This window comes from Nannospalax galili, unplaced genomic scaffold (assembly GCF_000622305.1).
Source record: "Nannospalax galili isolate Female #2095 unplaced genomic scaffold, S.galili_v1.0 scaffold31, whole genome shotgun sequence".
Taxonomy (NCBI): Eukaryota; Metazoa; Chordata; class Mammalia; order Rodentia; family Spalacidae; genus Nannospalax; species Nannospalax galili.
In genome coordinates, this window is record NW_008332149.1 from 7,194,444 (window position 1) to 7,207,097 (window position 12,654).

Here is a 12,654-nt window from a genome sequence, read left to right on the forward strand (position 1 = left end):
GATGGTCCCTGAGCCTTGGGTTGGTGAAGTTTAATAAAGGAGTCCTGTCCAAGGACCATCATTCAGCAGACTCTTGATCTCTGCACTTTGGCTATTTGTGACCTTTTGTGTTCCTGGCTCTCTGCTGCATGAGGGAGCTTTGTTATTGAGGACTGAGAGATTCATTAGTGTCCTCTTCTTTACCCATGTTCTATGTTCCATGAGCCTTAGGTGTGGAGGTTGCATTGTAGATGTGTCACTTACGCCTGGGCAATTCATAGATCTGAAATTTAAAAATATATATATATTCTTTGAGAATTTCATACATGTGTACAATGAATTAGCATCATACTCATCCCCCCAGACCTCTGCAACACATTCTGCTCCCAACTTCTCTTCCTCCTTCCCCTCATCCTCCTTCTCTTCTGTTTCTTTTAAAAAAATATGTCCCAATGCATCCAATTATTGCTGCTTCTATGCACATCCATGTGGGGTCATCCACTGGAGCATGGACAAACTAACAGTGACCGACACCAAAGAAAAATGACTCTTCCCACCAGCCACCATAGGCTGCCTAGCTCCTCAGCTACGGGTGGGGCCTTGCGAACCTCTCTCCCATCCATACTGGAATTTTACTGGCTTGATCTTGTTCGGGTAACCACAGCTGCTGTGAGTTCACGAGTTCAGCAGTCATGTCAGGTCTGAAGACAGCATTTCACATCTCTCCTCCCTGTCTTCCTACTCTTACACTGCTTTTGCTCTTTCATCCACAGTGTTCCCTGAGCCCTTTGTGGGGGAGTTGATATAGAAGACCCATTAAGCGCTGAATACTCAGTCACTTATTCTCAGTGCTGTGACCAGTCAGGAGTCTCTGAATTAATGGCTGCCCACTACAGAAAGCAGCTTCTCTGGCTAAGACTGAGAGTGGTACAGATCTATGGGTAGAAACAGAAATATTTAGAAGGTAGCATGACAACATGACCATTTAGCAAAATAACAACAGCAGGCTCCCCTCTAGGGCCTATGACCTCCCCAGCCATGGGCTTTTGACCAGGTTTACAACACTAGGCATAAATTCCCTCCTGTGAAGCAGGCCTCAAATTCAACCAGAAAGCATTTGGTTACATCATGATATGCCACTGTTGCACATCTTGCCTGGAAGGTTGGTGTTATAGCCTGCACTTCCTTATTTTTTTATTGGGATGCTATGGATTGAAGCAAGAGTCTTATGCATGGGTGACAAGTATTTTACCACTAAGCCACACTATTAATCTTCTGGATTTCCCTCTATGTGTCTGATTTGGCAGTGCTGGGCAGGCCCAGGAGTTACAGTAGCAGCTTCTCAGGGCTGAAAGCTAAGTGTTTTCCGCTTGCCATCTAGCTAGCCCACAGCTCCCCTGAACAGCCAGGATTTTTCCCCTGGCCATGGGTCAGAGTGCTCTTGAGTATCAAAAACAGGTGCTTTCCTTTCCCCTAGAACCCCCAAGTACTCATAAGGCCCTTTTTGGGTAGACCCTGAAGCTAAGTTACACACGGGAACTCAGGAACACTTTGAGGTTTTATAGTGATACCCAAGAGGTAGGACACCACAGACTCCCCACCCCAATTTCAATGAAGGTGCTCCCAGATACTCCCACCGATAAAGTCTTGCTAAGGACAGTGTTTTCAACAAGGCTTCTAAGGCACCAGCAACAGCATGATGTCCAGATAGGTAGTCCTGAGAAGAGTTGGGCTTTGTCCCAGAATAGTAAGGGATAGGCCTAGCCATCCTTAAAATCAAAGTACTTGCCCCAATCCAACCCCCTAAATATCCCTTTCCCATACCTCAATAGAGACCTCTTGTGAATTCAGTGCTATTGGACATAGTTGTTGGGTGTAGAGCAGTAGCATACTGGCCTGTTTCCACAGTAAACAAGACTTGGTCATGTGCTAAGAATAGCTTGTGAATTAGTAAGCTAAATCTAAAAGGAGAATTGACATTTCCAAATAGTTCAGATAAAAATGCTTTGTATCAAAGTTATGATTAGAAAAATACAAAAGTTAAACTATAGGTGTAAATAAAAATACAATCCCAAGAACAGCTCTGAAATGTCAGCCTTGAACCTCAACTAAATCCAATAAACAGGTGAATGCTGGGGAAGTTGGGGGAAGTGGGAGCTTGCCTGCTTCCATCCGGATGACCTTCACAGGATCTATGGCAACCTGCGGGCTGAGTCAATGGCTTGGGTTTAATGGAAGGGGAAGCACAGGATGGGTACCAAGGAAGTGACACAGGGCAGGACCGAGCCTGCAGCCAGGGCACACGGGGAAAAGTAGCCCCACTTGGCATTCCCTAGCTTTAGCAGCCTGTGAACATTCCCTGCTTGCCCAGACTCTCCTGTGGCCAGGCATCAGGTCTGAGAACTGACTGACTCTATGTGGTCATGGCAGAGATGAACTACCACTCAACTCCAGGTCCCTATTTCCAATCCTGGTGTCTGTGGTGGTTTGAATGTCTCATGCCCCCATAAGCACCAAATATTTGAACATTTTGTCCCCAGTTGGTGGCGCTGTTGGGGGAGGTCATGGAATCCTTAGGTGTGGCCATTGCTGGACAAAGCACATCACTAGAGGCAGGTTTTGGGAGTTCATAGCCCTGCCCCACTTTCAGCCTCTCACTCTGCTTCCTGTGCCTGCTTGACGATGTGGATGCTCCACTTTCTGCCTGGCTGCCTCCTATCAGTCCTCCCCCTCCTTGATGGACTCTTATCCTCTGGAACCATAAGCCTAATAAACTTTTCCTTCTATTAGTTGCCTTGGTCACGGCATTTTATCAGAGCAACAGAAAAGTAACTAATACAGTGTCCAAGAGAGAAAGCTGGGCCAAGAACCTCAGGCTGGGGAGTGGGAGTGGGAAGGGGAAGAAGAAAGGCTGGCTCAGGCTTTGGGATCATCACTAGGACCAACACACAGCAGAAGCCAGGATGAGGGGCAGGCAGGACGTGGGAGTGTTGTCACTGTGCAACAAAGCCTGCAGGCATGAATCAGGGACTGTGGTCAGCTGCTAGGACAGCACTACGTTTGGCTTTCTGTAGACTGCTCGGTCATCAGCAGGCCACTTCCAAGTGACTCACTTGGTGAGTCACTTCTGGACCTGGTTGAGTGTGACCACAGCTGTTACCCAGCCATTCGCTGACATGATCTTGACTCTGATTCTCAGCCCAGAAATTTCAGCAGCACACCCCTGTGATATAAATGTTGTTTTCCATCTTATTTTGTGAGAAGGGATTCTGGGAAAGAGCTTGGTCAATCTAACCTCTGATGCTAAAGTCCAAGATTAAGGTCTCACTTTGACATATCTTGTGAATTACAACTTGCTGTGGCAGTAACTGACTGGTTCGGGATGCAGGGTGTCTGAACCCCGAATCTGGCCACCAAGTATCACTTGGAAAAGCCTGAAGCAAGAATTGACAATTACATTTTACATTCTCACAATTATTTATTTAGAGCTTGCCTTGCTAGCAGGCCAAAGTTACTTCTATGTTACTAGGACATAGCACAGCATTCTTGCTAGATATATGAGCAGAGGGTTAAAAGTTTATGAATCCTTGGGTTTGTGAACAGGAGAGTTCCCGTTAGCCTCTCTAGGTCTAGCCTCCTGTCACTCCCTCCCCGTTCTCTTTCTTGAGGCAACTTGCCATTAGTAAGACGTTTCTATCAGGTTGACCAATGGAAAATACCAGCAGTCAGAGGGCAGGAGAAGAAGAGGTTGGAGTATTTATGCCATGCTCTTCTGTGCAGTTTGGGCAATCTCCATATGTCTTTCCCCAGGACTGGACAACAGCCTCCCTATGTCTTTAGTCCTGGCTCTTAGATTCATTATAGCCTCTTCCCTTCATGCCTCTGGCCACAAGGAAGAAAGAGCTTCCCACTGCTGCTGGTCCTTAGATGCTACCTCATCCCTGCCTGGTTCCCTCAATCCCATGTAATCTCTGTAAATAGCCCCTTTGATAAGGCCATTGAGTAGACCATCTTTAGCAGCTAGCCATTGGACTCCCTTCAAAATTATCAGTGTCATTCAGAGTCCTGTGGCTCATTTTAGGGGATTGGCTAGGCACCTCTCTGGGCACCACCCTTTCCTGACTATTCTGCATTCTAAACTCCTTTATTAGGAAAGGGCTTTGAATTCTAGAATTGTTTGGTTTTTGGTTTTGCCACCCATACTAGTGACTTCAGTTGTGGTTTTTGAGACCGTTTAGCTAAGGTACTTTCAGGTAACTGGGGTTTCATAATCCATGTTAACCTGGCTCCAGCCACAGATTAGTCAGGGAACCAGGGAGAATTCCCCTGAGAGAGCTAATAATGACATTTCATATGGTCCACAGGACCTAGAGAGTAGAGCTAGACTCAAGGGGAGAGTCACAATTTCTCTGGGGTAAGAAGTGGTTCCTGTTATTCCTAGGTACCAGGCTCTGTTCTGAAGGCCAAGGGCAGGTCATGGTCACTCTGACCTCCAGGGATTCCTTAACAAAGTCTACTCCACTTAAGGAAACACCATCCTAAGACTAGAAACAGAATAGGGTTTTGGTAATGTGAGCTCCCTGCCTCACTTCAGTGACTCTAGGACAGAAGGGAGAGACAGATGTCAGGGCTCAGAAGTATCTTCACTTGGGTGGTCTATTCCATGGCTGCCTTCAAATCCAGGATCCTACAAGGATCTTGTCCTTGATAAGACAATTAAAAGAGTCAAATTAATAGTGAAAAGCAGAAAAAAAAATTGTTCAATGTGGCCGCATTGGAAAGAGGGACACGTGACCTGTCCCCGCCATCAAAGTTCACCTTCAGGGGCCTGACGAGGTTTTGGTTTAAGAAGGCCAGAATTACACATATCTAAGCAGGCTCGGTCAAGGTGTGGTCCTGCCCAGCACAGATTCATCATTGTTTTCATCCACTCTCCTGCAAGGTGGTCTGACAAGCTGCAAATCTTTGCCCTTCTGACTGGCCCAGGCTTTAGCCTCCCTTTATCCCAGCATGAGATTGCTGGGGGTAGTCTAATTTCTTGGGGTACATTGTTTCAATAGTCTGATTGCCAAAGGTAGGCACATGAGTGTCTCTTTAGAATATCATCATCCTTGCCTGGTCAGTTACAATTTCAAGCCCCATTTAAAGTAGGTAAGAAATCACTTAAGAAGTGGTGCCCATGGCCATGAGAGATGAGTGGAACACTTATATCTGGAGAACAGAGTCTAGGGGACAGGTGGAGAGAACTGGGTATGGGGAAAATGGGAAGGCGGTGGTTCAAAAGATGTCCTCAGAGAAAAAGTCACTAAAACAGAGAACCTTGTCCAATTCCCATTTTACAGCCAACACAACAGAAGTATAAGTGGGAATGGAAGAGTAGGGTCTGAATCTCAGGGCCATCTCATATGGTGGTGCTGTTTTATCTCCTGCACATCTTAGCCTGCTGATCTATGAAATAGGGGAAATTTAGGAGATCTGTCCTTGAACTAAGCTGCCTCCAGGGAGGGCTGGGTGCCCTCTTACAGTGGAGGCATGATGGAGCAGTAGTTGAAGGAATACTCATGGGGTGTTCTTGAGAAGGTCAGAGTCTGCGTGGTCTCTGCAGAGTAGCTCAGTGGGGTCCAAGGACACTCATTCACTTCCACTTGCCAGCCCATGTCTGCTCTCTCTCAGCTACACTTCTCTGAGGCACCTAGAAGACCTGAGGTTCTGCCAGATGTCTGCTATGGGAAGGAAGTGAAGGCCAGCATCTGTGAGAAAACTCTTTTGCCAACCACATGCTGGATAGAAAGCTGGGACCTTGTGAACCTTGCCAATTGGCACTACAGCCGCCTAGGGCCTGGGACTGGCTTGGGTTCGCCTTCCTTCACACCTGCGGCCTGTTGAAATCTATTTGTCCTCTATCCCTGCCTTCCTATTGTCTTTGCACTTGTCCTTGTTAACTTGCATCACCTGTCCCGTTTATACTGCCTGTTCCTCTAGTCAGACCCAGTACTCCGCCAACCCTGGCAGCTTTAATTCTATGTAAGGCAGTTCCTTGTTTTCCCATGCATGAGTCATATTAGCTTGCTCATTCAGATTCACTTTCATGTGACCAGGATGTGCCTGATGCTCTTCCACTGCTGTAGTTTGGATCTCACATTTCCCCCCAGTGGTCCACATGTTAAAGGCTTGGTTCCCAGTCCTTGGGGTTATTAGGAGGTGTTGGAATGTTTAGAAGGAAGTGGGGTCATTGGGATGTGCCCCTGAAGGGAATACTGGAACCCTGGCCTTTCTTATTTCTCTTTTTGTTTCCTGATTCCATAAGGTAAACAACCCTCCTCTGCCACATGTACCTGCCATGATGTACTTGGCCACCACAGACCCAAAGCCACAGGGCCCCGTGACTGTGGACAGAAACTTCTGAAACTGTGAGTCAGATCTGTCTTCCTTCTTTCTGAGTGATTTTAAGGAGCTCTCAGACCTAGGAAGGTTCAGTTTGGTAAATCAAGGATTAAAAGTTTTATATCAGGAGCCTGGGTGACTCACAGGCAACTACACCCCAGTCAATTGTTTATCTCTTCTACAGTGGTAATTAGAATCTTAGGAAGTGGAGGGGTCTTGTGAGTCTCATCACCCTCCTCCCTTCACTTGGGAATGTTAGTAGGCTGGATCTTATGAGGGTCACATGTAGGTAATCACAGCTGATCTGCTTCAAGATGGTGGTGGTCAGGTCCAACCCAGAGAATACAACTATGCTACACTAATAGGTTGTCTCGGGCATTTTGTCACAGTGATAGGAAACTGACTGACACATATACCCTGGTCGGCACAGCAGTGAACAAAGCATCCAGCTTCCTGGTGGCAGTGGTGAGGGTATGAGTCCTATAAGGCACATGATCATCTACAAATAAATGCACAATTACCAGTGATTAAGGATGCTAATAAGAGAGATGCACAGTGAGCAGGATTTTCATGTGGGCTGTGCTAAATGTAGTTTTGGCTTTTTCTATTGAGAATGATGTGGAGAGCAATCAGAATTTAGGCAGAGGCCATATGAAGTTTTATCTTAGCTTGTTCATGTAGATATAATAAATACCTGATACTCAGTGATTTATTAAAAAAATAATATTTTGGTCATAGCTGTGGAGATAGGGAAGCTCAAGATGAAAGTGCCAGGATGGCTGCTATCAAGGTCAACTCTCTGCTCCTAAGATGGTGCCTTCTTGCTGAGTTCTCCCATGGCAGGGGCACAAAAAAGGACAAAAGCTCTGTCCTCAGCTACCATAAGAAATGGACATGCCAGACAGCAATATGAAGCCTCTTTATAGTGATAAATCCTTGTGACTTAATCACTTCTCACAAGGACCCATCTCTCAACACCACCAAAGAGGGGATTAGTTTCAACATGAATTTATGGGAGTCACAGACACTCAAACCATGGATACTGGTATGGATTGAATTGTGTTCTCTCTATCCTCCAAAGATGTTAGAGTTCTGATCCCCTAGTGCCTCAAAACATGACCTTACTGGAGTTATGGTCTTTACAGAAGTAACCAAGTTAAAATAGAGTTCACGGTAGGTACCGGTCCACTGAGATTCTTGTCCTGATAAAAAGGGGAAATTTGGATTTAGAGAGACATGCGTAATGTATACATCCTGTGTATATGAAACGGAGATCATAAAGGCTTGCCAAAGACTATAGGCGATCCATTCGAAGCTAGGAGAGTGTCACTGGATGGATGTTCCCTTGGGGCCCCTTGGAAGGAACCAAGCTTTCCTACACCTGGATCTCAGGCTTCTTGGTCTCCAGAAGACAATGGAGTCTGCTGTTCGAGCCCCTCAGCTTTGCTATGGCAGTCCTAATAAAGTAACAGAGCCTCTAGGTGGCCTGCTGTAAGCCTAGTCCTACCACTCCTGATGCCTTCCTAGCTGACAGCTGCTTAGATAGAAGGGCAGTTCTACAGCGCACCTGCTTTCACCTCCTCTGAGCATCTGCACCTGCAGTTCCCCCATCAGGGATGTTGCCACACCCAATTCCAGGTCTTTGCACGTCATGTCTGCTTCTTCATCCCAGGTCCCAGAGAAAGTGACTGCTCTCAAAGCTTGTGGATGTCTCTTCCATTGTTTTGATCCTCAGACAGACTCCCCAAACTTTCTCAGATTCAAGTGGACATGTGGATACTATCCTCCCTAAAAGTCTCACAATGATCTGGAATATTCCTGCTTACCAAGTGTCGGTGCAGGAAACAAAGTCAGTGCAAGTTATTACAAAGAGAAAAGTTTGTTCCTACAACTGGTTAAAGTAGTCATTAAAATTGAACAAAATTGGTAACTTTCCAAAGAAATGTAAAGTTAATTTGCTTCATGCCACACTCATGCCCTGGGAATGGGAAACTGCCGCATCATAGTGAATCTTCCCTGCCTGTATGTGGGAATCACCCAGGCGCTTTCTAAAGGCCTGAGTCTCTGATTGCTTTTTAACTGGTCATGTGGGGTTTCCCTTTACTGCATGCTCCCAGGTGATTCTGGTCTGTAGCCAGGATGGAGAACGCCCAGCGCTTCCTGTCAATGTCTTTGCAAGTCCTTGAACTCTTGATGCTCCAGAGGCTAGGTCCAGCCCTGTGCACCTGGAGAGACTATGTACAGGTTGTGGATTGGGTGTGCGTGAAGCCTACCTTCACAAGCACTGTTGAGTCTTGAACCCAGGGACCCCAGAACTCTGTAAACTTATAGCCTTCTGCGCCATCAGAGTCTGCAGCTGGATCATGACCATGTTCCTGAAATTAACCCACTCACCTTGTAGTAGCTAAGGGCAGAGCTTGACAATCCACAGTACTGTTGATTTCCTTATTAGAGCCTTAAGACACCAACCTGAGGACAGCAGGGCCTGCCTGTTGCCTTCACTATGCATTTGAGGAAACTGTGACCCAGAGGGGTGCCAGCCCTTGCATGCCATCTGGCTTGAGTAAATTCCTGATTGCTATCCCTGACCTCTATTGTACTGCCTCTAGTCAGTCCAGATGTCCACATGAGCTTTATGTTAATAAATTAGATATTAATCTGTGCTGAGTACCGTAGAAATAGGAAAGATGATCTAAGTGTGATTTCCTGAGTCACAAGATTTTTTGCATACAAAGAGAATTTTTCTGAGGTTCAAGGTGGTTAAAGAGGAGGAGGAGGATATGTACCAAACCCACACAAGATACAGGTACATGGGTCACACAGTGAGTGAGCTCCACAATTAGTAAAGCCCAGTTGTTCCATTGGGATGGAAGCAGGTCTCTGTGCAAAGTCCAGTTCAGGTTGAGGGGTGCCTTTATAGGGAGTTCCGGAGAAAAGCTAGTTTGACTTCCACAGTGGACATCTTGAAGGACACATGAGGTCCTGGGGTGCCACAAGGCAGAGCCTGTGCTGGAGGATAAAGCTGTAAGGCCCCAAAGTCAAGAGGGTGTTGCCTGCCACCATCAAACTCTTGGGTTTATATATTTTTTTCCAGTCTGGCTCTGGAAGTCATTAATGCCAATATGGGAGTCAAAGGTTTGATGTCACATTTCCAAGGGGAAAGGGAGCTATTCCAAGTTCTCACATACAGGGTCTGATCTCAAAGGAAGGAATATATCCCAAACTAAACACATATAGCAAACTGGAATTATTTCAAGTTTCATAACAGCATGGCATATTTTTATTACTCCAAAGACTATTTATATGCATTGTGGACAATGCATGGTTTTTGATGTTTAAAATAAGAAATCCAAAACAAAGCCCAATAAAACTGTCCCCCTATAGCCCCCAGAATCTGAAAGCTTGATCAGACTTGTCCAGGCCAGATTCACCGGGCAGGCCTACCTAGGAATAACCATAGAACTCCCGTCTTTCCATTGGTCTAGGTAAGCATGTAGGGGTTGTGGGTCTGGGACTGAGTGTGAACTTCCCAGTGGTATCAGAAATTGGGTACTTGATGACCTCATTGATTAGTGGTTAAATTCCATGGTACAATCTTGGAACCTGCTGTTCTTGCCTTCTGCAAGTTTTATCCAGGTGCATATCTCATACGAGGACACATGTTCCAGGAAAGGAGGTGGGAGGAGAGGGCAGAGACCTGGCTCTGCTCCAGCTTGGGGGTCCCATTGGCTGTGACTTCCTCTCCTGCCCTGGAACATATGATTACTCCAGTATCTGAAGTTAGGACTCAGGTTACCTGAGGCCACCTTGAGGCTCAGGGCTACATACAGATGGTATGGCTAGTAGCTTTGGAGCTTTCCCAACTGGCTTCTTTCTTCAGTCACTACACACTCTTCTCAGTTTCTCTTTACTTTAAAATCAATTTTTCTATGCCACCATTCCTGTTAGTGTGGTGAGCAGAGCACTGTCTTACCCTTGACCAAGGAGCAGGGATGTCACCCATGACTACCTCCATCATACCTGATTCCATTCAGTCACCTTAGATGGTCCTTGTCCCCTTTGGTCTCTTCCCTGCCAGCCTGCCATCTCTATGCCACCATTCCTGTTAGTGTGGTGAGCAGAGAGCACTGTCTTACCCTTGACCAAGGAGCAGGGATGTCACCCATGACTACCTCCATCATACCTGATTCCATTCAGTCACCTTAGATGGTCCTTGTCCCCTTTGGTCTCTTCCCTGCCAGCCTGCCATCTCTGAAGGCTGTCTCCCTAGAACCATCATCTGTATGAAGCCTTCACCATCTTGCTCCTTCCCTCTCCCGGCCACCCTGTCCTAGGATGCACCTTACTTTCTGTGCCCAGAATAGCACAGTGGTGTTCATTTGAGTGCAACACTCCCTGCTACTCTCACTCTTGAGGGTAGGAGTCCTTGGCATCCTCTGCTTTCCTCTGTTCCCCAGAGCCTGCACAGTGACAGGTACAGATAAGTGTGTGGTGTGTGATACCTGTTAGTGGAGTCCTAGAATCTACCTTGTGTTGATTGAGCTCTTTTGCCAATATGGTATTTCCTTGCCTGTGGTATATGGGTCAGGTCCACAGTTGGCTCCAACTGTGACAAAGGACCATGCAACCTGTAAGAGGCCCTGACTGCCTGGAGCCCCCATCTTTGAGGTGCTGAGAGTTCCCTTTAACCGCCATCATCTTTGTTACTGCTTTAGGTGTGCTAATTGGGCCCTTACCGGTGTTCTGTGCTGATGTTAATGAGCCTAAATCTCATTATTTGACATTTCAAAAGAGGCTCAATGCACGGAAGACAAGCTGTTGGAGTCAGGGAAAAAGGCAGATTTGCAATGTTAGTCAAAGGAGAAAAGGGCAGACTAATACATGAACATGACCATCTTCTCTCCATGTCAGTTTTAAGCTCCTTCATCCTTAAGCAAGAGGCAGAGAAAGGGGCTTCAGCTAGGAGAGAACTGTTGATGAGAAACTCCCAGATGCCTCTCCAGTATTCTGGAACCTGGGATGCTGCAAATGTGGTGGCTGGAGATCTGTTGATCATGATGCCTCTCTCATCTCCACAGAATTTTGAATGCTCTTGTCTTACCATCTTCAGTCTCAAAGGGAGAGGAGAGAGACTGGGGAAGTTTCACATAAATTAACCTTGAATTAGCCATTCCAGACAGACATTCCCTCAGTGATCAATACATCTACAGTCAGAGTTGAGTAGAAACAGCCTGCCCCCAAGGTTAAGGTAACCAAGGAGACAGATATTACAATATGAGGGTAGAGGTGCCAAGCCCTTTTATCCTGCTTTAAAATTTTATTTATTTGTATTTTGTGTGTACGAGTGTTTTGCCAGAATGTACATAAGAGCACCTGTCTTGTGAAATGCCCATAGAGGCCAGAAGAGGGCCTTGGATCCCCTGAAACTGAATTACAGTTGTGAAACTGAATGGTGGTTGTTAGCTGCCATGTGGGTGCTGGGAACAAGACCAAGTTCCTCTGCAAGAGCAGCCAGTGCTCTTAAGTGCTGGACCGTGTCTCCAACCTTTTTATTTTTTTTCCCCTTTTACCCTGTTTCAGTCACCTATCAGACACCAGCATAGGCCCAAGGGAAGAACAAGTGCTTTTGACATGGCCTTGATGGTCCTGAAAAGTAATGTAGGCAGCTGTTATTATCAGAGCACACACATCAGAGATGCCATGTATGCAAAGCTAGTGGGAGATGAGTAGAATATTGCTCAGATGTGTGGCCTCCAGAATCAGAGATTTTTAAAGACATGTGACTCACAGCAGTGAGGCTGGAGGGTTTGTTTAGGTTTCCCCAGCCATACTCAGAAGCCCTCTCCCACAGTGGCTCCTTCATAGCTCCCACAGTCCTGCTTCTAGCACAGTCTGGCACCACATTCAAGTTCAAGGCTTGTTGTGGGCCTCATGTGGCCCTGCTGCATAGAAAGATAACTTGGCACTAAAGTTGCTGTGGTGGGATGTGGGCCATGTAACTAAGAGGGGACATATTCTGGGGAGAGCATGATCTGCCTGGATATTTCTGCCCAGGTGTGGTGATTTGAGTGAGAAATGTCCCCTATAGGCTCATTTATTTGAACAGTTGGTCCCCAGCGGGTGGTGCTGTTTGGGGAGACTATGGAACCTTTAGGAGGTGCAGCCTTGCTGGAGGAAGTCATTGGGGGTGGGCTTTGAGGGTTTATAGCCTTGCCCTGCTTCCTGCCCCCCACCCTCCATCACTACAGACTCCCTTTGGAACTATGAACTAATATAAACTCTATTCAAGTT